Source organism: Vigna umbellata, chromosome 5, assembly GCF_029865625.1.
Source record: "Vigna umbellata cultivar VRB3 chromosome 5, Vumbellata_1.0, whole genome shotgun sequence".
In the NCBI taxonomy this organism is placed as follows: Eukaryota; Viridiplantae; Streptophyta; class Magnoliopsida; order Fabales; family Fabaceae; genus Vigna; species Vigna umbellata.
In genome coordinates, this window is record NC_142169.1 from 48,212,279 (window position 1) to 48,237,856 (window position 25,578).

A 25,578-nucleotide genomic window follows, 5' to 3' on the forward strand; every position below is an offset into this window, starting at 1 on the left:
TTCTTCTCCTCCGTCTACTCTCGTCTAGACCTTCAAGCAAAGGTTCTGTTGTTTTCTTGCTCCTAGTTCGAATTGCCTCCTGCATACACAAGAACACAAAACCCTAGCATATTTGGTTAGCACAAAAAGATATAGGAGAAGATAAAAACAGAAAACAGAAAAATACAAATAAAAGCAGAAAATAAAATAAAATAAAATAAAATAAAATCTAATCTAATCAAATAAAATAAAATCAAATCAAATAAAAACCGAAAAATAAAAAACAAAAAATAAAAACAGAAATTCAAAATTAAAGTCAAAGATAATCAATAATCACACAAATTAACCAGTTAAACCACGAGTCCCCGGCAGCGGCGCCAAAAACTTGATGGACAAATTTATGATCACCAAAATATGATGTCACAAACCTGTTTTACAATCGGCAAGTATGACCGAATCGTTCAAGTAATAAACTTGGTAAGACCAAGTATCGTTCTTCCCAAAGGACTCACGGCCTAGTTTAGTTGTGTGGTTTGTTGATTAGCTAAGACTTAAGGACGAAATATTTGGATTTTTATATGCAAAAGACGAAAATAAACATGTATGCATGAGGTTTTGATCAATGGCAAAAGCAAAAGATAAACACTTTCAATGAAATATATGTATGAATATGTTGTTGGGGGTCAATTTCATCTTATCCACTCTCATATATTTTAGGAATTCAACATTCAAATCATCATTGTTAATGCCACTCTCTAAAGTACCTTTCAAGAAGGCTTCTCCCTAATTACGAGTTCATACAATTCCTAGCATTCCTAATAATTAGTTCATCAAGTGCAGGAGCTTAACGACAACCAATATAATATTGGGAGAGATTCCCCGGATCTAGACTTCCCCGTACGTGCCCGTATCGACAAAACCAATAATCATGCATCGAATGAGTTAAACAACGCAAGCATTAAGCAAAGAGGAAAAACCCTAACTAATGATGAAAGAAAGCATAGGTCTTAAATAAAAGATGTAAAAACAAATTCCATATATGAGAGCTTCAAAAGATTACATTGATTCCCCAACAAACATACAAAATTTAGTTCACCATATTCATGGTGAACCTAGATGAATAATAATGAAAGAATGAAAGATAAAACCCTAGAAAGGTGAAGAGGAAGCCTGAGCATCCAAGATCCTCCTTCAAAGGGGTGGAAGAGAGAGTGTTTGCTTCGTTTCAGCCAAGGATACCTAACCCTAGGAAACCCTAAAGCTTATATATTATTCGTAAATTACAGAAAATTAGGTCCAAGCCCATAAAAGTGCCGCTCAGCGGTAAAGTACCGCTCAGCGGTAAGTGCGTGAGTCGTTTCTTCCCCTCAGCGGCCATTTTGCCCCTCAACGGACCTCCCGTGACTTCCTGAGTGCCGCTCAGCGGTAAACTGCCGCTGAGCGGTGACTTCGGCTTCTCCTTTTGCACTTTTTGATGTCTTTTCTGATTCCATCTCTCTCCTTCTTCACTTCTTTCACTAAATTCACCTTAAAACCTGCACAAAAACACTGAAATCAAGCATAAACCTGTCCAGCTCTCTTATTTCTGAAAATATGGATAAAAGCATGATTTCAAGCTAGTTTCTAAGTGTAAAGGTTGCTTTTTGTGTCAATTTTAAGCATGAAAATAACAGTTTTTCAACTGTTATCAGTAGTGGACGGAGTGGACGGACTCGACGAACTGGAACAAGTGGACGAAGTTGATGAAGTGGACGAAGCTGACGACGTGGACGAAATAGAAGAAGTGGAAGAAGCATAATAAGCAGAACAAGATGAACAAGAAGAAGAAGTGGAAGAAGAATAAGAAGAAGAAGTGGAAGTCGGAGCAGTGGACGAAGTGGACGAAGAGGACGAAGTGGAGGAAGTGGACGTAGTGGAGGAAGTGGGCGAAGGGGACGAAGCCGACGAAGTGGAAGAAGAAGAAGAAGAAGAAGAAGAAGAACAAGAACAAGAACAAGAAGAAAAAGAAGAATAACAAGAAGAAGTAGAGGATGAAGAACAAGCAGAAGAAGTGGAAGAAGTGGATGAAATGGACGAAGTGGACGAACTTAAGGAACTAGAAGAAGTGGACGAAGTGGCGAAGGGGAAGAAGAAGGAGAACAAGAAGAAGAAAAAGACGAACAAGAAGAACAACAAGAAGAAGTAGTGGACGAAGAATAAGAAGAAGAAGTGGAAGAAGTGGAAGAAGTGGAAGAAGTTGACGAAATGGACGAAGTGGACGAAGTGGACGAAGAGGACAAAGAGGACGAAGTGGATGAAGTGCACAAAATGGATGAAGTTGACGTACTGGAAGAAGTCGACAATTTGGATGAAGTGGAAGAAGCAGAATAAGCAGAACAAGATGAACAAGAAGAAGAACAAGAAGAAGAAGTGGAAGAAGAATAAGAAGAAGAAGTGGAAGTGGGAGAAGTAGACGAACTAGACGAAGTGGACGAAGAGGACGAAGTGGAGGAAGTGGACGAAGGGGACGAAGTCGACGAAGTGGAAGAAGAAGAAGAAGAAGAAGAACAAGAACAAGAACAAGAAGAAAAAGAAGAATAACAAGAAGAACAACAAGAAGAAGTAGAGGATGAAGAACAAGAAGAAGTAGAGGATGAAGAACAAGAAGAAGAAGTGGAAGAAGTGGATGAAATGGACGAAGTGGACGAACTAGACGAACTAGAAGAAGTGGACGAAGTGGCGAAGGGGAAGAAGAAGAAGAACAAGAAGAAGAAAAAGACGAACAAGAAGAAGAACAAGAAGTTGTGGACGAAGAACAAGAAGAAGAAGTGGAAGAAGTGGAAGAAGTTGACGAAATGGACGAAGTGGACGAAGTGGACAAAGTGGACAAAGTTGACAAAATGGACGAAATTAACGAAGTGGACAAAATGGACGAAGTGGATGAAGAAGAAGTAGAATAAGAACAAGAAGAAGTGGAAGAAGTGGGAGAATTGGACGAAGTGGACGAAGTGGAAGAAGTTGACGAAGTTGACGAAGTGGACGAAGGGGACGGAGTGGAAGAAGAAGAAGAACAACAACAAGATCAAGAAGAAAAAGAAGAATAGCCAGAAGAAGAACAAGAAGAAGAACAAGAAGAAGAAGTGGAACAAATGGGTGAAGTGGACGACGTGGACGAAGGAGACGAAGTAGACGAAGTGGACGAAATGAACGAAGTGAACGAAGTGGGCGAAGTGGGCGAAGTGGACGAAGTGGACGAAGTGGACGAAGTGGAAGAAGAAGAAGAACGAGAAGAAGAACGAGAAGAAAAAGAAGAAGAAAAAGAAGAAGTAGTGGAAGAACAAGTGGACGAAGTTCACGATTTGGACGAACTATACGAAGTGGAAGAAGTTGACGAAGTGGAAGAAGTGGATGAAGTTGACAAAGTGGACGAATTGGACGAACTAGACGAACTTGTAGAAGTTGACGAAGTGGAAAAAGTGCACGAAGTTGACGAAGTGGATGAACTGGACGAAGTGGACGATGTAGACGAACTGCACGAAGTGGACAAAGTGTACGAAGTGGACAAAGTGGACGAAGTGGACGAAGGGGATAAAGTGGAAGAAGAAGAAGAATAATAACAAGAACAAGAAGAACAAGAAGAAGAACAAGAAAAAGAAGTGGCAGAAGAACAAGAAGAAGAAGTGGAAGAAGTGGGAGAAGTGGACGGAGTGGACGACGTGAACGAGGTGGACGTAGTGGACGAAGTGGACAAAGTGGACGAAGTGGAGGAAGTGGAGAAAGTGGACGAAGTGGACGAACTGGACGAAGTGTACAAAGTGTACAAAGTGGAAAAAGTGCACACTCATGTTGTGGATTCATTATTCCCTGTAGAGCACATTGACATACCTGATGTTCACTATCCTTGCACTGATCTTTATTTAAATGATAGGCTTGAAGATGCAGCTGATGACTTGGAGATTGGTAAGAAAATTTTCAAAGAGCAAAAACAGGTTTATTCTGAACTTGAGATTCCAAACACTTTACCTGATTTTCCTATACATTCAAATGCCTGTGATTTGATGCACACTGATTCTATAGGATTCATGACTGATACTGATACAGATTTGATTGACCATTCTAAAAGTTTTGATTCAGTATCAGCCATTGAACCCATTGGTATAAAGGTTGTTTTGAATGGACATGATTGCCGTGATGAAATTTTGAATGATAATAGCCTTGAACTGACCTTTGATTCTGTTGATGATGCATATATCAATATTGATTTTGAGGTAGAAACTGTGCAATCTGATAACTCTATAGAGTTTGGACTGAACTTTGATCTGACACAGTTCTCTAAGAACTTTGAATGTGATTGTGAATCTGGTTCTTGCCCAATTTGTATTGAAATTGATTATGTGTTACAGACAGATTCTAAGCGTATAACAAATGCTATTAATTGTGAGTTTGATGACCATGCTGCAGAATTAAATGAAAATACAGGTGCTGACATTAAGGAAATCATGATTAATGAAGGAGAGTGTACTGCTACTTCTTTGACTGAGCCAGAGATCTCCATTCCGGTGTCACACACTCAACAACTGCCAGTAGAAGGAAAGCTACTGATGGAACAATTTGCTGGGAGAAGAAAGAAGAAACATCTCGTTTTGGATGATATGGCAGTACTGATGAAGCTATTCCTCCTCAAAACTTGTTTGCTGAATCCTGTGGTGGAAGACACCTCCCTGATAGTCCAAAATTGGCAACTGCCACCATGACCAGGGGAGTTTTCTTTCTCTCTTCTCCCCCTTTCCGTACTTTTATTGCACTTGTCCATGATCTGTTAACTGTTCTGATTTCTGATCTTATTGTTTGTGACACATTGAGGACACTGTGTAGTTTAAGTGTGGTCTATTGGGGGAGATTTTTATTTTTCTTTGTCAGTTTTTATTTTCTTGGTTAAATTTTTTTTCTTTTCTAGGTAGTGTTTATTTTGTTTTGTGTACAGTTTGCATGTTTCTCTTGATTTCTGGATTTTGTTTAAGTTGTAGACTTGTCTTTCACTTCACTTGATTGATACTTATTGGCTTGAAATCCTTGCTTTACTTTGCTTGGGAAGATGATTATTGATGACATAAGGCAGGGACCCATTACTAGAAGTATGGCTAGAAGAATTCAAGAAGAGCTTGAAGATATGGACACAACAGGGCACGTTCTTTTCCTTCAATTTAAGTGGAATTTGAAGACAACAAGAGAAGGGGTAAAACTGTCCAGTTGATGGTCAAAGTTGCTAGCTGCACCACCACTCTTTGCTAAGCACACCACAGCAGCACCTCCGCCCCTCAACACCATTAGCTCACGTGCTGCTTTAGTTTTAAGCACATTTTTCATAAATCTTTCACATTTTACACATGGGTCATTCCCTTTCTTACTCGTTGCAGCTCCATGGATCACATATAAATTCATGGTAGCCACCCTTGTAAAGATACTTTTGAGAATATTGAATTTTAATCTGCTGATGCATTTTCCAGCACCTAAAACTCTGCCCAAAAGTCATCCCAATGAGCTTTCCTTCTTCATCTAGCTTCCTTCCAGTGGAAGGCCGCCTGAGCTAGTTATCCCCCCTCCAAATAGCTCCTCTACCATCACGTATACCACTGCATTTTCACTCTGCATCTCCGCTGCCATCTCTGGATTTTTACTTCCCGCTGCATTCAATCTGTCAGTCTAGATGGAGCCACTTCATCAAGTGGTATTCAGAGCTTTGGTTCTGCATCACACTCCAGCTAAGTCAATTGTTACTTCATTCTGTCATCACCATTTCCTTCGTGTTCTTCATTTTTGTGCACACTGTTTCATTGCATTTTTAGTTCCAGTAGATTCCAATGTTTGATTCGTTTGTTCCAGCTTTTAATTTCTTTATTGTTCATCATTTTAATCGGTTCACTTCTTTGCTTTGAGTCTTTTAATTTGGAAATCTAATGTTGTCATGTTCAGTTGTGTGTTTTGGTTTAATTTTGTCAAATTTCTGAGTTGAAACTGGTTTGGGATAATTCTGCTGTGTTTGATTGGATTTTCAATAGAAGCACATGAGATGAGCAATGATTAAAGAACTCAGTGCATCTTGAATTCCATCACAGTGCAGTGTCAATTGATGCATATTCAAATCTGTTTCAAATCTGGTTTTTCATTTTGATGAAACTGCACCACATGGAAACATCATTCCTGGCTGTGTGGATGTTATGCAATTATAATGAGTGCGTACCATTTGAAGACTGAATTGTCTAAGACAATAAACCTGGTTGCATCATTCTGTATAATCCAGAAATCCATTGATACAGCAGTTGGACCGATCTGCATTGTTTTTATTGAATGAGTTTTCTTTTGTTTCTGATTTTCATAATTTTGAATCTGTCCAGATTAGAAATCATATCTGGACATCTTTTCAGTCATTCCTAGAGTCTTGTTTAAGTTTGATTTGCTGTCTTATAGTCATTTTAATTGATTACATATCAGTTTGATTCCTTTGCTAAAAAAATTGGATGGTGAATTGTTCAAATTTGGTGTGAAAGAGCAACTGCAATAGTAAAATTTTGATTTAAAAGCATTTAGCCTCTGCTAGCAGTTTGCACAAGTCATATTTGGTAAAACAAATTTGCTCAAATCATAAAATTAAGAGTCCAAATTCGTTTGTGCAAAATGACCATTCAAACCACCAATTTTTAAGCATTTTTTTCTGGTATAGTTACAGATTTGTTTTTGAAAGCTTGTTGTGATTACTGCATCAAAGTTAGTTTCAATTTGGTAGCAAAAGCTTGGTTCAAGTGATTATAAAGAAGTGCAACATTGAAAATTAACAATATACTACATTTTAAAAAGCTGTGTGAACCAGTGCCAAGCAAATTTTAAACTCTGATGCACATTTTTCAACCTTCTGCTAGGCATTTATTCAAACACTTTGCCTAGTTTAAATTTGGTTTCGAATTGATCATAGCTGCAACTTATCTTTGTTTCTTGCTTTTCAAATCCACTCTAGATCCTTTCCTAAGTTCAATTTGAGTGCCACCAGTCATTGGAAACCGATTAATTGATTGATTTAAGTTGTTTGAAAATCCTGCACATAAGCTGTTTGATAAAACTACAGTTGTGCATTCTGGTTTAACAGTTTTCTGGCAGCAGCAGTGTTGATTTTCTGGCTTAATAACTGATTGATGGTGGTTCTTTTGAGTTCTTTGTTGGGTGCATAAGTATTTCAGGTGGTCCTATAACACTGGTAGCATCTTAGGCAGTGGATTGGAGCAAGGAAAGATCAACATTGGAGTTGATTTTTGGTGCAACAGGACCACGTTTTCACTGGTCTGCATAATTTCTGGTGGCTGCAAACAGCAGCATATTTTCACTTTGCAGCTGAAAGATTTGCATGAATGACTTCTGATTCAATTCTTGTTTGAGAGCAACCAAAGCTGCCACATTAAACTACCTTGTGTTCTCACAATTTTTTTTGTTTTGTTGTTTCCATTGTATTGTTTTTTGATTTTCTTTTCCATTCTTGTAAGTTGGCCATTTCAAGCAAGTGAAGTGGAAGAGCTCATAAGTGTTCTTCCCTCATTTGCTAACTTGACTTAAAGTCTCATCATTTTAAAATTGGTAGACGGTGAGTGTGTCTTAGATCCAAAAAGTTTAAGCCTCACCTAGGAGACCTCACCTTTAATTTGGTTTTATTTTTGCAAGTTTCGCATAGGAAGTCTTAGAAGTCCGCATTTAGGGTCTAGTTTTCTTTGAGTTTGAGTGTGTCTTTAAACATTTAATGAATCTAGAGGTAATTTTGATTTAAAGACTTTTAGTAAGTAACTAGGGATATATTTGGCAAGGCAAGACTTGGTATTTAAGCAACCTATACGGTTCACCTCTCTTACCTGGAATATTGTCCTCAAGTGAAAAACTTCTAGTCTTTACTTCAAGAAAATTTTTAAGTTCATCAAAATGTCTGGAAGACAATCCCCTAGAATTAGTGAACCTCCCAAAGATCAATTTTCATTCCAAACTCTAGTCAATCAACTCAATGAGATTGAGAGAAAAATAAGTCAAGAAAAAGTCCAAAGAGAGCTACATAGTGCCATGGTTGAAAATGAGTTGAAACTTTTGAGAGAGGAACAAATTCAAAATAGGGAGAGAAGTTATAGTGGAGAGTCCCAATATGAAAAAGAGGCCTTAAGAGTAGGAGAATATTATCATCAACCCTCTTCATCAAGAAGACACAGGAGGGAATTTGAAAATCCTCCTCCTCCTAAGGAAGTTAATGTGGTATTGCCTCATTTTCATGGAAAAGATAATGTTGAGGCTTACCTAGATTGGGAAATGAAGGTAGAGCAAATTTTTGCTTGCCATCAAGTAGGAGAAGAAAGAAAATTCTCTCTTGCTACCCTAAGTTTTCAAGGGTATGCAATGTACTGGTGGACTACTACAGTCCAAGAGAGACTAAGACAGCGACTTCCTCCAATAAAATATTGGAATGAGCTTACAAATGCCCTTCGGAAAAGGCACATACCCTCCTACTACAAAAGAGAACTCATGGATAAGCTCCAAAGATTACAACAACAGTCTATGTCTGTTGAAGAATACAGACAAAAGATGGAGCTATACATGATGAGGGCAGGAATCACAGAAAGCGAGGAAACTACCTTGGCCAGATTTTTGAGTGGGTTGAATCTTGATATCAGGGATAGGGTTGAACTACTACCTTATAGAGATTTGAATGATCTTGTTCAAATGTGTATAAAGGTAGAACAACAAAATTTGAGAAAAGCTTCTGTTAAAAGATTTCAATCCCCCTTTGAACAGAAGATTGTAAAAGAAAAAGAACCCCTCAAACCTCTAGCCAATATAGTTGAAAAACCCAAACAGGAATCCTCTTCACATACTCGCACTAGTGAGTGTTAGAATCGCTGTAGCGGAATTATTAGCGTGGTAACAAACCAAGAGGGGGGGTGAATTGGTTATATTCTCTTATTATGCCTTTTTAATATTTTTCTCTCAATTCTTTCTTACTAAGCAGATAATTGAATGTAAATAACAGAGTAAGGGAAAGAGAAAAATTGCACAGGTGATTTTATCCTGGTTCAGATCACTAGGATCCTACGTCCAGTCGCTTATCTCAAACAAGATAAACCTTTTTCACTATCACAAAACAGTTACAAATATTAGTCACACAGAAAAACAATTTGTAACAGTTTAGAAATTACCACCTCTCTTGAAACCACAAGAGATGAACTTACACCTCCTTTGAATCTTCACAAAGGATGACCACCTCCTTCGAATGCTTCACGAAGGATGATCCTCTTCTAGACACTTCCTCAGACACACCAAGGATGAACAAGCTATTCCTCTGTCACCACAGTACCACTTCAGGACTTGCAGACAAGAGTTTCCTTAGCTTCAACAATCTCACAGAGTTCTCAAAGAGTTCAGAGATCTTTTGCACAAGGGAAGAGTTATTTTTGAGATAAAGAGTGAGCCATTTTATAGACTCAGCCTAATACCCTTCCATTCTTCGAAAACAGGCCATCTAACGCATTTAATCGATTAACATAAGTATTAATCGATTAAAATGAGTACAACGGCTAGTTTTTCAAATCTGAAAACCCCAACGGTCAGTGTTAATCGATTATTCTCAAGATTAATCGATTAGCTAATCGATTATTATACACTTTAATCGATTATTCTAGTGGCACTTGGGTTTTCAGGGCCAGCCTCTGTTTTAATCGATTAATACTTGTTTTAATCGATTAATACAGTGCGATTTGACTCAGGACATAAAATATATAATATATAATATAAAATTACATGGAATCAAAACTACTAAAAATCTAAGTCCTAGACACTAAACTACAATTATTACAAAAGCTTTCCATAGCAATACAAGTCTTCATAACATCTTGAATCTTGATTTCTCTTGACTTGATTTGGACATCATCAAAACTTCATCTTCATCATTTTGCTAACATTCTCCCCCTTTTTGATGATGATCAAAAACTCCTTTGATTTAAAGCTTTTAGTAATAATCTGGATAAAACACAACTTACGGAAGAGAAAGTGCATTAGTGAATAAGCACAAATAGCACAAATAGCACAAATAGGCAAATAAGCTTTAAACATTTTCTCCCCCTTTTTGATCATAATTAAAAAGTTGTGTTTGATGTTCTCCTCCTAAGATAATACTCCCCCTTAATAAAAGCAAGTATGCATATGAGCTAAAAATATTTTAAATTTAAAGATTCATTCAAACATGCACAAAAGGATATATAAAGCAAATATTTTTAGGATAAAGAACTTATAAAACATTGTTTAATCATATATTGAACTATATAAGATAGAAATTTTAAAAAAATGCAATCCTAAGATATTTCTAAAAAATTCCTAGATCTCTTCTAATGTTTACCCCTGTAGATATGCCTCCAACTTCGTAATGATAATCCTCTAGGTTGTTTCCATATTTTGTTTAGATCTTCATCTTGAGGATTGTCATCATTCTTCGTTTCATTTGTTGTCTTCTACAAATCTTCATCATTGCCTGCATCTAATTCAACTGACTCAAGAGGTTTTGCCTCAAGGTCTACAATTTCATCAAAGACAACATGCACACATTCTTCTATTTCAAATGTTTTCCGATTGAAAACTATATATGCTTTGTATATTAGAAGATATCCAAAAAAATAGTTTCATCGGCCTTGGAATAAAATTTTCTTAAATTTTGTTTTAAAGAAATTCTAAATATTAAACAATAGGTACCCAACTACTTGTATGGGTCCTTTGGGTTAGATTTAGAAAAAAGAAATCATTTTACAACCCAAACATATCTACCACTTGGAACACCATAATGCTTAATTTTACATTTATTTGAAGTATGACCCTTTTTCATACAATAAAAGCATGATACAAAGTTTGTGTTCCTATAAGTTGTTCCTTTTTCTACCCATGTTTTACGGGTTCTATTATTATGTTTATTTTTAATTTTAGGAACATACTTATTTTTAACAACCTTATTTTCGTTATTTTTACTACATTCTCCTAAGGTTGTGTGTTCTAGTAGTTTCTTAAAATTTTCACAAGAAGCACATTCATCACTACTAGTAAATTTACCCTTTTCAAAAAATAAAACTTTATTTTTCAAATCTTTATTTTCTTCAAAAATATTTTCAAAATTTAATTTTAAATTTTTATTTTCTTCAAGAATATTTTCAAAGTCTGATTTCAAATTTTTATTTTCTTCAGAAATATTTTCAAAATTTAATTTTAAATTTTTGAAATCCTTTTTCAATTTCTTATGAGCTTTATCTAATTTTTCAGATTCTACTATTAAAGCAGCATAAGTTTCATGCAATTCATCTTCACTAATTTGACTATAATTATCAGAATCGCTAGATGTACTTACTTGGCTTCCAGCGTCGTCGTTCACCACTAAACAAATGTTTGCTTCTTCATCAGATTCGCTCAAATCGAAAATTGTTTCGTTGTCATCGTCCCATGCGATGTAGGCTTTCTTTTTCTTGAAGTTTTTCTTTTCCTTTATTTCTTCATTCTTTTTTTGATTTGGGCAGTCCGCTTTTAAGTGCCCCATTTCTCCGCAACCATAACATTTATAGTGTGAGGAAGATCCTTGATTTTCTTTCTTTTCGAATTTTAATCTTCCTTTGTCTTTTGATTTCATGAACCTGTTGAGCCTTTTTATCATGAGTCTCAAATTTTCTTCATCTTCTGAATCTTCATCTTCCATTTTGCTCTTGCTCCTTTCTACCTCAGATTTCAAGGCTAGACTCTTTTTCTTGGTTTTTGCTTTTGCTTCTTCTTCATCTAGTCTTCCGAGGTCAAGTTCATGTTCCCTCAACTTTCCAAAAAGTGCCGCCATAGTCATGGTGTTGAGATTTTGTGACTCCGAGATTGCAGTCACCTTAGGTTGCCACGACCTGTCTAAAGACTTCAAGATTTTAATGTTTAATTCATCAGTATCAAATGACTTACCTAGTCCAATGAGATGATTGACAATGTTGGTGAAGCGTTTTTGAACGTCAGAAATTGTTTCTCCTTGCTTCATCCGGAACATTTCATACTCTTGAATTAGGGAGTTCTTTCTTGCCCTCTTTACGTCATCCATTCCTTCATGTGTCACTCTAAGCACGTCCCACATTTCTTGAGCAGTTTTGCAGACAGAAACCCTGTAGAACTCATCAACAGTCAATGCTGATGCAATAATATTCCGAGCTTTTACATCATTCTGAATTCTTTTCTTTTCTTCAATGGTCCATTGACCACGGGGCTTTGTTTCCTGTATATTGTTAGTAGGAACAGAAGAACCAGATGCAATAACATCCCAAATTTCACAATCAATAGATTCAATAAATATTTGCATTCTTACCTTCCAGAATGCATAGTGATGAACCAATATTTTCCTCACTTCACTTAGTTTAATGTGCTAGAATTAGTCGGGGAATTATGCTTAAACGTCCGGTATTTTCCTGTTTTTCCTAATTGTGCTTAATTTGATCGGAAATTCTTATTTTAACTAATTTGAATTATCTGAGCTTATTATTTTGCATTATTAATTACGGGAAAATTTTGGATAACTTTTTGGGACATTTGAAAGCTAAATGAGAAATGGCAATTGAGCCAATGCATCTTAGCCATTTTTATTTTCGCTGGCTGTCGCGTGAATGTTGTGTCAACTTGTGTGTCTTCGTTTGAGTTCAATTCTTATCCGTTTTCCATGCAATTTTTTTTCATAGTTTCGTCTGGATGTCTATTTTAACGTATAGTTTTTACTTTGTTCAAATTCGTTCTGTGCTGTTCCCAGTATTTATTTTACTCTCATATGTCAGTCCAGTGATTACTGTTTGAGTGATTTCTAATCTGTTTGCATTGTTTGCTTGCTGTTTAGTAATTGTGGTGGCTGGAATTGATCATTGGACAATGCTAAAACCTCCCAACACTCTTAAACAAGGCATACAACAGCTTGGCTTTATTGAATAGCAAAGAAAAAGAAAAACAGCCACATGATCACGGCCCACATGGAAGGCTTTTGGATTTTAAAATTGGAATTGGTATCATGTGGAGTTTTCACGGCTGTCTCAAAATTGATTGGAAAATAATAGCATGGCCCCATGGACAACTCACGTTGGCACACACACCAAAACCTCACATATTTTGGAATCAAAGTTGGGACCACCACTTGGAAGCATGATTAATGAAGAGCATAAAGCTGCCACGTCTAGCACCTTTTGGAGAGGAATACTTTGTTTCTAATTTTAATAGCAAAATTGGCAGCTCACGGGCTTCATCACACATCCAGCAATTGGAGCACCACGCGGTCCATCCTTCACGCAGCAGCAGAGAATCCACGTAGGTCAAGTAGCAAGGCAAGGAGCACGTTGGTTGAAGCAGCAAAAAGGGGGTGGTGCGTGAAGAAATAAAAAAACACATCCAGTAGCGTCCACGCTGGATTGTCCGAGAATGAAAGAGCAGAGTCCAGCACTTAAGTTCCAGAGAGTAGTGTAGGGTAAGGAAGAAAATGGAACTGGAGAAAAGAAAAGGTTACGGGATGGAGAATGGTTGAGCTGGATGGTGTAGGAGGTGCTGCACGTTGAGCTGGATGCAGCAGTGGTGCTGGTTCAAGAGGGCAGTGAGTGAGAGAGAGCTGGAGGGAGGATACGGAGAGGAATGGAGTTCACGGGAAGGAGCTGGCTGGATGGTGTAGGAGCAGCTGCAGCTCATTTTGGTCTTTGGTGTTTTGAGCGTTAGATTCTATGGGATGAAAAGAAGAGCTGAAGTTTTTATTTTTCTTCTGCTGAATCTCATTACCTTTTTCATTTGGTTTTTATGTAAACTGTTGATTGATGTTTAAATGACTGGGTTGGACACGAAAGAAAAGGAGACAGCCAAAGAGATGGAGGGCTACGGTTGAAGAAAAGAATGGTGCTGGAAGAAGGTGCTGTCACAACAAGGGAGCACCACGCACGCTACTTGATCTGCACTTGGAAGGCTGTACGGTGACATCTTGGGGGAGCTTATATTTTTTTTTGGTTTAGGGAAATACAGCCGACACTCATTTTTCTTGTTTTTGCTTTGAACGCTGCTACACCCTTTTGGTTTATTGTCTTATTTTTGCTTGGAGAAAAGGCTCACACGGTGATGGATTTTGGGTGATGCACACAATTTATTTCAGCAAGGTTTAAGTCCTGGAATGCATTTTATTTTATTAGAAATGAAGGTGATTTCTTATTTTAGCCAGCGCTGATTTTATTTGGAGATGTGTGGAGTGATGTCCAGCCTAGGGAGAGGCCACGTCCAACATTTTATGCTTTGCAGTCAACTTTGTTTTGTAGTTGCCGTATTCAGCTTTGCAATTTCTGCATCATTTCTCTATTATATTAATTGTTTAGCTCAAGCATTTTTCTAATTTATTCCAGTTGCACGGTGCTTAAATTTGCTGACTCATTGCATTAAAAAAAAGTGAAATGTAATTTTCTTCCAAGCTTTATTCCCGCTTCAATTGATTCACGTTTCTTTCATTTATTAGCTTATTAGTTGCATTTCTTTTAAGTGGTGTCCCGTCCAGCAACTCTCGGTTTTCATTTTTAATTGGAAAAATGGAATTGGTGTCACGGTTTGGATGAAGTGCTGCATGGTGATTCAAAAGGAGGGCTGATTCATTTTGCTGGAAGCTGGCACACGGTCAAGATAAAGTCCAATAGGTTTTATTTTTATTGTATTCACACTTCAACAAAAGTTACTTTTATATTATATGTGATGGATTTGCCTTTTTTTTTTTTGCCTTTCACTTTTAAACTCAACGTTGCATTTTAATTTGGTTCAAGCACTTTTCACTTTAATGTTGAATATCATGTTCGGTTTATTGCTTCCACTCACTATGTTGTCTATTCTGTTTTGTTCGACTTCTTTATCTTCTTGCATTTCCAAGTTTAGAAACCGTTCGGTCATCTGTAGGATCGTTCGTTCTTCATGCTTTGTTCATTTATTTTACTGTTTTCAATTATATTCGGTTGTGTTCGATTTTCAAGTTTTAATTTAGTTCATCCGCATTCACAAACTTTTCACAAACCCCCCCCACTGCGTGTTTGACCTGAGACTTGAACCAAATTTGGTCCTTGAGAGACGACCTAGGAGTCATGTCCTAGCACTATACTGCATTCTTTTATGCACAACTTTTGTGAGAGGTGCGACCCTCTCATCAAAATGGCGCCGTTGCCGGGGACCAATGGTTCGGTCTTAGGTTTTTGTTGTGTTTGTGTGTGTTGTGTTTTGTCTTGTGTTGTGATGTGATGTGATGTGATGTTTTGTTTTGTGTGTACGTGTCGCATGTTCAATTGTGTTGTGTTTTATTTGTTTCGTGATTTTTAGTATTCTTCTTTTTCCATGTCTACCTATTTTGATTTCATGAACACTGCTTGTTTTGCTAGTACCTCTGATTATGATTCTCCTTCTGCATGTTACTCTGATTGTAATTCATATTCTGCTGATTTCTATGTTGAGAACAATACGACTCATCCTCTAATTTCTGAGAGTGCTCTTTGTGAGCCGGTTTCACTTAAGGAGGATGATCTTCATTGCGATCTCACCCCTGGACTGATACATTTGCTGCCTAAGTTTCATGGTTTTGCAGGAGAATGCCCACACAGACATTTGGAGGAGCTCCACATCATGTGCTCTTCAATGAAGCCTCCAGATGTCCCTTTTGATTACATTTTCTTGAGCGCATTTCCGCATTCATTACAAGGAGCAGCTAAGGATTGGAAAGACTCTCTTCCTCTGAGATCCGTTACCGATTGGGGATATCTTGAGCATCAGTTTCTGAGCAAATTTTCCCTTGTGCAATATGCTTACAGCAACGGTCTTGGATGGAATGACCCTACTTTGGGATGGTATAATGCTCCACAGCATCAATATCAAGAACCACCATTGCAGAGTACTTTCATGCCTCCTCCAGTCCAGCAATATCAGAGTCAGCAATATGATGCTCCTGCCCAAATAGCTCCTCAGCCTTCTACTTCTGAGCCTACATTGCAGGAGTTGTTGGAGCAGATGACCATGCAGAACCTTCAGTTTCAGCAAGAGAACATGCAGTTCCAACAAGAAATAGGAGCTGCCATTCAGAGTATGACTGATCAGATAGGGCAGATGGCCACTCAACTCACTGAGGAACAGTATCAAGATTCAGAGTTACCATTTCAGACTGTTCAGATTCCAGATGATGATGATAGTGGCATCAACATATAAGATGGGGAGAAGAGTCATGAGGTTACTACTATGCCATCTACTTTCCCATCATCCTATGTCCCTACCCTTGCACCTAAGGAGACTGATGATTATTTTGAGGAGCAGGCAGAAATAAGCAGTAATTCTGAGCCAGGTAGATCACTTTCATCTTCCCACACTCTACCAATCTTCAAGGAAGAGGAGGTAAGTATACCTCAGTATGATTATGTCAGTGATGATTATGTTCATGATTATGTCGTTCATAATTATGCTGTTGAGAGGTATGTTGATGATCATATTGTTGTTGAACATGTTTTTAATTCTCCCTCTGTGCATGATGAGAACCACTTTTTGATATCACATCCAGATGTTTATTCTCAATGCACTGAACATGAATCTAAGTCTGTTATTGATATTACTTTTAATTTGGGGATTGATTCATGTTCTAAGGATGTATCTGAGGTTCAGCCTGTTACACTGGGATTGGGTGTTCTACCCCTGCATGAAATTTCTGTAGAGCCACATTGCACTAACCCTATTGCAGGAGGTACAAATGAATTTGATCAACAAACACCCACAGTGGACAACAAAGGTGCTCACACTAACAAAAGCTTCAAGATCAATAAGCACCAGCTGAACCCGCTCATCAACAATCAGTGCATAGATCCAGCTGTGGAAAACATTTCACTGCTAGATCAGATTTGGAGGATGAAGCAGTTCGTCCTCAAAACCTCCTTGCTCGATACTATGGCGGAAAACATCTCCCTGAAAGTCCAAAATTGGCAACTGCCACCATGATCAGGGGAGTTTTCTTTCTCTCTTCTCCCCCTTTCCCTACTTTTATTGCACTTGTCCATGATCTGTTGACTGTTATGATTTCTGATCTTATGCTTATGACACATTGAGGACACTGTGTAGTTTAAGTGTGGTCTATTTATTGGGGGAGATTTTTAATTTTCTTCGTTAGTTTTTGTTTTCTTGGTTAAATTTTTTCTTTTCTAGGTTATTTTTGTCGTGTCTTGTGTACAGTTTTACATGTTTCTCTTGATTTCTGGACTTTGTTTAGGTTGTAGATGTGTCTTTCACTTCATTGATACTCTGATTTGTTTGAAATCCTTGCTTTTCTTTGCTTGGAAGATGATCATGATGTTTGAGAGTTGAATTGATTGTGACACAAATGCCCTGTGTGAGAATTTGAGCCACTTTATGTTCTTTCTTGTGTGTGATATGTCTCTTGATTGCTTGCACATATGCCTTGGCTTGACTCTTGTTGATAATTCTTGATTGATATGCATGTTTGGAAGTGATAAAGGCAGTTTTGTTTTTGAGCCTCTCTAGCCAAATAAGTTTACCTTGTTCTGATTCTTTGAAAACCCTTGTTGAGCCTATACTTTCCTCATTTCTTTGTTTTGAAGCTCATACACTAGCCCTAAGTGAAAAACCATGATTACCTTAACCTTAGGGAATTTTGGAGCTTTGGAAGTGTCTTGGGAACAAGTGTGGTCTCCCTGGGGATTCTGATAAATTGGCTAGTTGGTTCCTCTTCTTGTTTTGTTTTTAGAAATATGATTTATATCTTGTCTCTTATAGTTGTGTGCTAAAGAGAGAAAAGAAAAGAGATAGGATGAAAAAAAAAAGTGCAAAAAAATGAGAAAAAAAAAATTTGTGAATAATGGAGTCAAGAAGAGGATTGAATTAGAGGTTGTGGGTGTGTTTGAATGTGTTTACACTTGTTCCCCATTGCTCCTCTATTTCTTTTGGTTTATAGCTTCTCATCCATATGTTATCCTCCCATGTCCTTGGCCCCATTACAACCATGAAAAGATCTTTTGATTTGAACATGCGTATGTGCTTGAGTGTTGATATTAGAGGCTTGCCAAGTCTATTTGTGATTGCTTTCTTGAGTGCATTGAGTGACATTGATTTACCTTAAACACTTGAGAGAAACACTGATAGTGCATCTGTGAGGTTTTGTTACTTTTGATTCACCTTTTGAGCTGATTGATCATTTTGTCATGATTTGAATTGCTTGGATAATTTCATGAGTATCTGCTTTCTCTGATTCTGAGTTGGATATTGTCTACCTCTTTTCTTTGTCCAGATTTCTTGAGGAATGTGTAATTCTGTTTGTTTCCTTGTGAGTCTTTATTTTCTGTGTGTCGACGTTGTGTCACCTTCTTAAAAGTCCTTTGAACTATTCCTTGATTTGCGTCTTGATTTTGCCCAGGAGTGCAAAAGACTAAGTGTGGTCTATTTTGATGAACCAATATTTTCCTCACTTCACTTAGTTTAATGTGCTAGAATTAGTCGGGGAATTATGCTTAAACGTCCGGTATTTTCCTGTTTTTCCTAATTGTGCTTAATTTGATCGGAAATTCTTATTTTAACTAATTTGAATTATCTGAGCTTATTATTTTGCATTATTAATTACGGGAAAATTTTGGATAACTTTTTGGGACATTTGAAAGCTAAATGAGAAATGGCAATTGAGCCAATGCATCTTAGCCATTTTTATTTTCGCTGGCTGCCGCGTGAATGTTGTGTCAACTTGTGTGTCTTCGTTTGAGTTCAATTCTTATCCGTTTTCCATGCAATTTTTTTTCATAGTTTCGTCTGGATGTCTATTTTAACGTATAGTTTTTACTTTGTTCAAATTCGTTCTGTGCTGTTCCCAGTATTTATTTTACTCTCATATGTCAGTCCAGTGATTACTGTTTGAGTGATTTCTAATCTGTTTGCATTGTTTGCTTGCTGTTTAGTAATTGTGGTGGCTGGAATTGATCATTGGACAATGCTAAAACCTCCCAACACTCTTAAACAAGGCATACAACAGCTTGGCTTTATTGAATAGCAAAGAAAAAGAAAAACAGCCACATGATCACGGCCCACATGGAAGGCTTTTGGATTTTAAAATTGGAATTGGTATCATGTGGAGTTTTCACGGCTGTCTCAAAATTGATTGGAAAATAATAGCATGGCCCCATGGACAACTCACGTTGGCACACACACCAAAACCTCACATATTTTGGAATCAAAGTTGGGACCACCACTTGGAAGCATGATTAATGAAGAGCATAAAGCTGCCACGTCTAGCACCTTTTGGAGAGGAATACTTTGTTTCTAATTTTAATAGCAAAATTGGCAGCTCACGGGCTTCATCACACATCCAGCAATTGGAGCACCACGCGGTCCATCCTTCACGCAGCAGCAGAGAATCCACGTAGGTCAAGTAGCAAGGCAAGGAGCACGTTGGTTGAAGCAGCAAAAAGGGGGTGGTGCGTGAAGAAATAAAAAAACACATCCAGTAGCGTCCACGCTGGATTGTCCGAGAATGAAAGAGCAGAGTCCAACACTTAAGTTCCAGAGAGTAGTGTAGGGTAAGGAAGAAAATGGAACTGGAGAAAAGAAAAGGTTACGGGATGGAGAATGGTTGAGCTGGATGGTGTAGGAGGTGCTGCACGTTGAGCTGGATGCAGCAGTGGTGCTGGTTCAAGAGGGCAGTGAGTGAGAGAGAGCTGGAGGGAGGATACGGAGAGGAATGGAGTTCACGGGAAGGAGCTGGCTGGATGGTGTAGGAGCAGCTGCAGCTCATTTTGGTCTTTGGTGTTTTGAGCGTTAGATTCTATGGGATGAAAAGAAGAGCTGAAGTTTTTATTTTTCTTCTGCTGAATCTCATTACCTTTTTCATTTGGTTTTTATGTAAACTGTTGATTGATGTTTAAATGACTGGGTTGGACACGAAAGAAAAGGAGACAGCCAAAGAGATGGAGGGCTACGGTTGAAGAAAAGAATGGTGCTGGAAGAAGGTGCTGTCACAACAAGGGAGCACCACGCACGCTACTTGATCTACACTTGGAAGGCTGTACGGTGACATCTTGGGGGAGCTTATATTTTTTTTTGGTTTAGGGAAATACAGCCGACACTCATTTTTCTTGTTTTTGCTTTGAACGCTGCTACACCCTTTTGGTTTATTGTCTTATTTTTGCTTGGAGAAAAGGCTCACACGGTGATGGATTTTGGGTGATGCACACAATTTATTTCAGCAAGGTTTAAGTCCTGGAATGCATTTTATTTTATTAGAAATGAAGGTGATTTCTTATTTTAGCCAGCGCTGATTTTATTTGGAGATGTGTGGAGTGATGTCCAGCCTAGGGAGAGGCCACGTCCAACATTTTATGCTTTGCAGTCAACTTTGTTTTGTAGTTGCCGTATTCAGCTTTGCAATTTCTGCATCATTTCTCTATTATATTAATTGTTTAGCTCAAGCATTTTTCTAATTTATTCCAGTTGCACGGTGCTTAAATTTGCTGACTCATTGCATTAAAAAAAAAGTGAAATGTAATTTTCTTCCAAGCTTTATTCCCGCTTCAATTGATTCACGTTTCTTTCATTTATTAGCTTATTAGTTGCATTTCTTTTAAGTGGTGTCCCGTCCAGCAACTCTCGGTTTTCATTTTTAATTGGAAAAATGGAATTGGTGTCACGGTTTGGATGAAGTGCTGCATGGTGATTCAAAAGGAGGGCTGATTCATTTTGCTGGAAGCTGGCACACGGTCAAGATAAAGTCCAATAGGTTTTATTTTTATTGTCTTCACACTTGAACAAAAGTTACTTTTATATTATATGTGATGGATTTGCCTTTTTTTTTTTTGCCTTTCACTTTTAAACTCAATGTTGCATTTTAATTTGGTTCGAGCACTTTTCACTTTAATGTTGAATATCATGTTCGGTTTATTGCTTCCACTCACTATGCTGTCTATTCTGTTTTGTTCGACTTCTTTATCTTCTTGCATTTCCAAGTTTAGAAACCGTTCGGTCATCTGTAGGATCGTTCGTTCTTCATGCTTTGTTCATTTATTTTAGTGTTTTCAATTATATTCGGTTGTGTTCGATTTTCAAGTTTTAATTTAGTTCATCCGCATTCACAAACTTTTCACAAACCCCCCCCCCCCACTGCGTGTTTGACCTGAGACTTGAACCAAATTTGGTCCTTGAGAGACGACCTAGGAGTCATGTCCTAGCACTATACTGCATTCTTTTATGCACAACTTTTGTGAGAGGTGCGACCCTCTCATCACATAGTTCTCACCTATGAATAGTGGGGGTCTATTGATTGAAGCACCCTCTGCAAAGGTTTGATGTGATCCTGCCATTTGAATGACTATCAAAGCAAGCTCTGATACCAATTGTTAGAATCGCTGCAGCGGAATTATTAGCGTGGTAACAAACCAAGAGGGGGGGTGAATTGGTTATATTCTCTTATTATGCCTTTTTAATATTTTTCTCTCAATTCTTTCTTACTAAGCAGATAATTGAATGTAAATAACAGAGTAAGGGAAAGAGAAAAATTGCACAGGTGATTTTATCCTGGTTCAGATCACTAGGATCCTACGTCTAGTCGCTTATCTCAAACAAGATAAACCTTTTTCACTATCACAAAACAGTTACAAATATTAGTCACACAGAAAAACAATTTGTAACAGTTTAGAAATTACCACCTCTCTTGAAACCACAAGAGATGAACTTACACCTCCTTTGAATCTTCACAAAGGATGACCACCTCCTTCGAATCAAGTGTTTTAAATGTTTGGGTAGGGGTCACATAGCTGCTCAATGTCCTACCAGAAGAACAATCATTTTAAGAGGTAGTGACACATATAGCAGTGAAAGTGAAACCCCTAGTGAAAGTGAGAATGAGCAAGAAAGAGGTAATGAAGAGAAAGTATATCCTTGTGAGGGTCCACTTCTCATGGTGAGAAGGGTGCTTAATAGTCAACCAAGTCCAGAACACTTATCACAAAGAGAGAACATCTTTCACACAAGATGTCAAATTGCAGAAAAATATTGTTCTCTCATTATTGATAGCGGATCTTGCTGTAACTGTTGTAGCACAAGGCTAGTTGAAAAACTGAATCTTACTGTGATACCCCATCCAAAACCTTACAAACTTCATTAGCTAAATGAAGATGGGGATATAACAGTCAAGAATCAAGTTAAATTAGCAATTTCCATAGGAAACTTCAAAGATGATGTTATTTGTGATATAGTTCCTATGGAAGTTTGCCATGTCCTATTAGGAAGACCATGGCAATTTGATAATGACACTACACACCATGGTCGCACCAATACCATAACTTTTCACAAAAATGATAAGAAATTTGTGCTTCATCCTCTGTCACCTACCCAGGTGGCCAAAGATCAAACACAAATGAAGCTCAATAAGGAGCAAGAAAAAGAAGAAATAAAGAGAAGAAAAAGAGAGGAAGAGGAAAGAAAAGAAGAAGAGAAAAGAGAACAAGAAAAACGAGAGCAAGAGCAAAGAGAAGAGAAAAGAAGAAAAGAAGGGAAAATAGAACCTCTATCCACACTCCTCATAGAACCAAGACTCTTAAGGGGAGGTTTTCTATCCTTTAATTTTCTTTCAGCTATCCTTAAGTTTTCAAAATTCTACTTTTCTTTCCAAGAATTTCTCACTCCATCTTTAACAATGTTACAACTTGAAAAATGTGGCAATTCACTTGAGTTATTGTTACCTTTGTGGTTACAATTAACTCCAGACAAAAATAAAATTTCAAAAGAAGTAAGGTTTCTTTATTGTATCGAAATTGAAATTTTCAAAACTAGGAAACCTTCTTTGATGATTATGGCAGATTCATATTTGATCCGGGAGGAACTTTGATGGATTCTACAAAAATAAGTCCTCACAAAGACAAACCAATAGATTTGAGGACAAATCCTCTTCAAGGGGAAGGAGATGATGACTTAAGGCAGGGACCCATTACTAGAAGTATGGCTAGAAGAATTCAAGAAGAGCTTGAAGATATGGACACAACAGGGCACGTTCTTTTCCTTCAATTTAAGTGGAATTTGAAGACAACAAGAGAAGGGGTAAAACTGTCCAGTTGATGGTCAAAGTTGCTAGCTGCACCACCACTCTTTGCTAAGCACACCACAGCAGCACCTCCGCCCCTCAACACCATTAGCTCACGTGCTGCTTTAGTTTTAAGCACATTTTTCATAAATCTTTCACATTTTACACATGGGTCATTCCCTTTCTTACTCGTTGCAGCTCCATGGATCACATATAAATTCATGATAGCCACCCTTGTGAAGATACTTTTGAGAATATTGAATTTTAATCTGCTGATGCATTTTCCAGCACCTAAAACTCTGCCCAAAAGTCATCCCAATGAGCTTTCCTTCTCCATCTAGCTTCCTTCCAGTGGAAGGCCACCTGAGCTAGTTATCCCCCTCCAAACAGCTCCTCTACCATCACGTATACCACTGCACTTTCACTCTGCATCTCCGCTGCCATCTCTGGATTTTTACTTCCCGCTGCATTCAATCTGTCAGTCTAGTTGGAGCCACTTCATCAATTATGATGTTTGAGAGGTTGAATTGATTGTGACAATTACCCTGTGTGAGATTTGAGCCACTTTATGTTCTTTCTTGTGTGTGATATGTCTCTTGATTGCTTGCGCATATGCCTTGGCTTGACTCTTGTTGATAACTCTTGATTGATATGCATGTTTGGAAGTGATGAAGGCAATTTTGTTCTTGAGCCTCTCTAGCCAAATAAGCTCACCTTGTTCTGATCCTTTGAAAACCCCTTTTGAGCCTATACTTTCCTCATTTCTCTGTTTTGAAGCTCATACACTAGCCCTAAGTGAAAAACCATGATTACCTTAACCTTAGGGAATTTTGGAGCTTTGGAAGTGTTTTGGGAACAAGTGTGGTCTCCTTGGGGATTATGATGAGTTGGCTAGTTAGTTCCTCTTCTTGTTTTGTTTTTGTAAATATGTGGTGTATCTTGTCTCTTGAAATTGTGTGCTGAATAGAGTAAAGAAAAGAGACAGGATGAAAAAAAAAGATCAGAAAAACAGTAAAAAATGAAAAAAAAATTGTGAATAATTGTGAATAATGGAGTCAAGAAGAGGATGGAATTAGAGGTTGTGAGTGTGTTTCAATGTGTTTACACTTGTTCCCCATTGCTCCTCTGTTCCTTATGGTTTGTAGCTTCTTATCTAGATATATCCTCCCTTGTCCTTGGGCCCATTACAACCATGAAAATACCTTTTGATTTGAACATGCGTATGTGCTTGAGTGTTGATATTAGAGGCTTGCCAAGTCTATTTGTGTTTGCTTTCTTGAGTGCATTGAGTGACATTGATTTACCTTAAACACTTGAGAGAAACACTGATTGGGTGCATCTGTGAGGCTCTGTTGCTTTTGATTCATCTCTTGAACTGATTGACTGTTTTCCTCGTACTGAACTGTTTGGATGATTCTTTGAGTATCTGCTTTCATTGACTCTGTGTGGGATTCTGCCTATACCTTTTACTGTCCAGATTTTGTGAGAATTGTGCAACTGTGTTCCTGTTTTTGGAGTCTTTGTTGTCTGTCTGTCGAGTCTGTGTCACCTCCCTGATGTTTGAGTAGTTCCTTGGTTTTCGTCTTGGTTTTGCCCAGGAGTGCAAAAGACGAAGTGTGGTCTATTTTGATGAGTCGTTATTTGTTGAAATTATATTTAGTTTATTGCACTTAAATAAACCAGGGAATTGCGTTTAATTGTCTGTTATTTCCCCGTTTTCCGAATTCTGCTTAATTTGGTCGGAAATTCGTAATTGTGCTAATTTGGGTTTTCTAAGCTGACTAAGTGCAATTCTGGTTGCAGGGAAGTTGTGGAAACATCATCTAGAGCATAGGGATATGGCGTGACACACTCAAAGACTTAACATTTAGTCATTTAGATTCTAATTAAAGTTGTAATTTCGTTTTCTAGGAGCCCTTAGTTAGAATTAGGTGTTTTGGACCCTTTTAGGGGCAATTTTGTAAAAAGAACCCATTTTGTAGGACATGTGCCTTTTAGGTTAGGGTTTTTAATTTATTGTGTGGACCCCACCCTCAATATAAGAAACTCACGACCTTAGAGATGCTCCCAGCCACCACTTGATATTTTTCTCGGTTTTGAGTTCTTGAGTCGGAGAATGGCAATGAAAGAAAAACCTTCTCATTTGCTAACGTTTTTTAATTTCTCATGGAATGAAAAATGGCTTTAGCACTTTGCAGTGCAGATTTATTTTATTCCAGCACACATTTTTCTTTTCATTGGAACACTCGGTCAAAGATGATAGTGATTAACATTGCTGGAACATTACAAAAAAGAAGGGCATTACCGAAGGCCAGAAGCCCTCGGAAACAGCCAAAAACCGTCGGTAGAAGGTAATTACTGAAGGCTTATCGACGGCCAAAGAGCCCTCGGTAAATCCCTTGTCGCTAACATTTACCGAGGGCTTCTGCCCTTCGGTAATTACCGAAGGCCAGGAGCCTTCGGTAATTACCGAAGGGTAGTAGCCTTCGGTAATTACCGAAGGACAA

General features: G+C 37.9%; 1 pseudogene; it reads left to right on the forward strand.

Annotated features, from left to right (window-relative positions):
- The first annotated feature begins 8,292 nt into the window (after window positions 1-8,292).
- On the forward strand, window positions 8,293-23,106 carry LOC148198503 (uncharacterized; annotated as a pseudogene).
- Window positions 23,107-25,578: the final 2,472 nt, after the last annotated feature.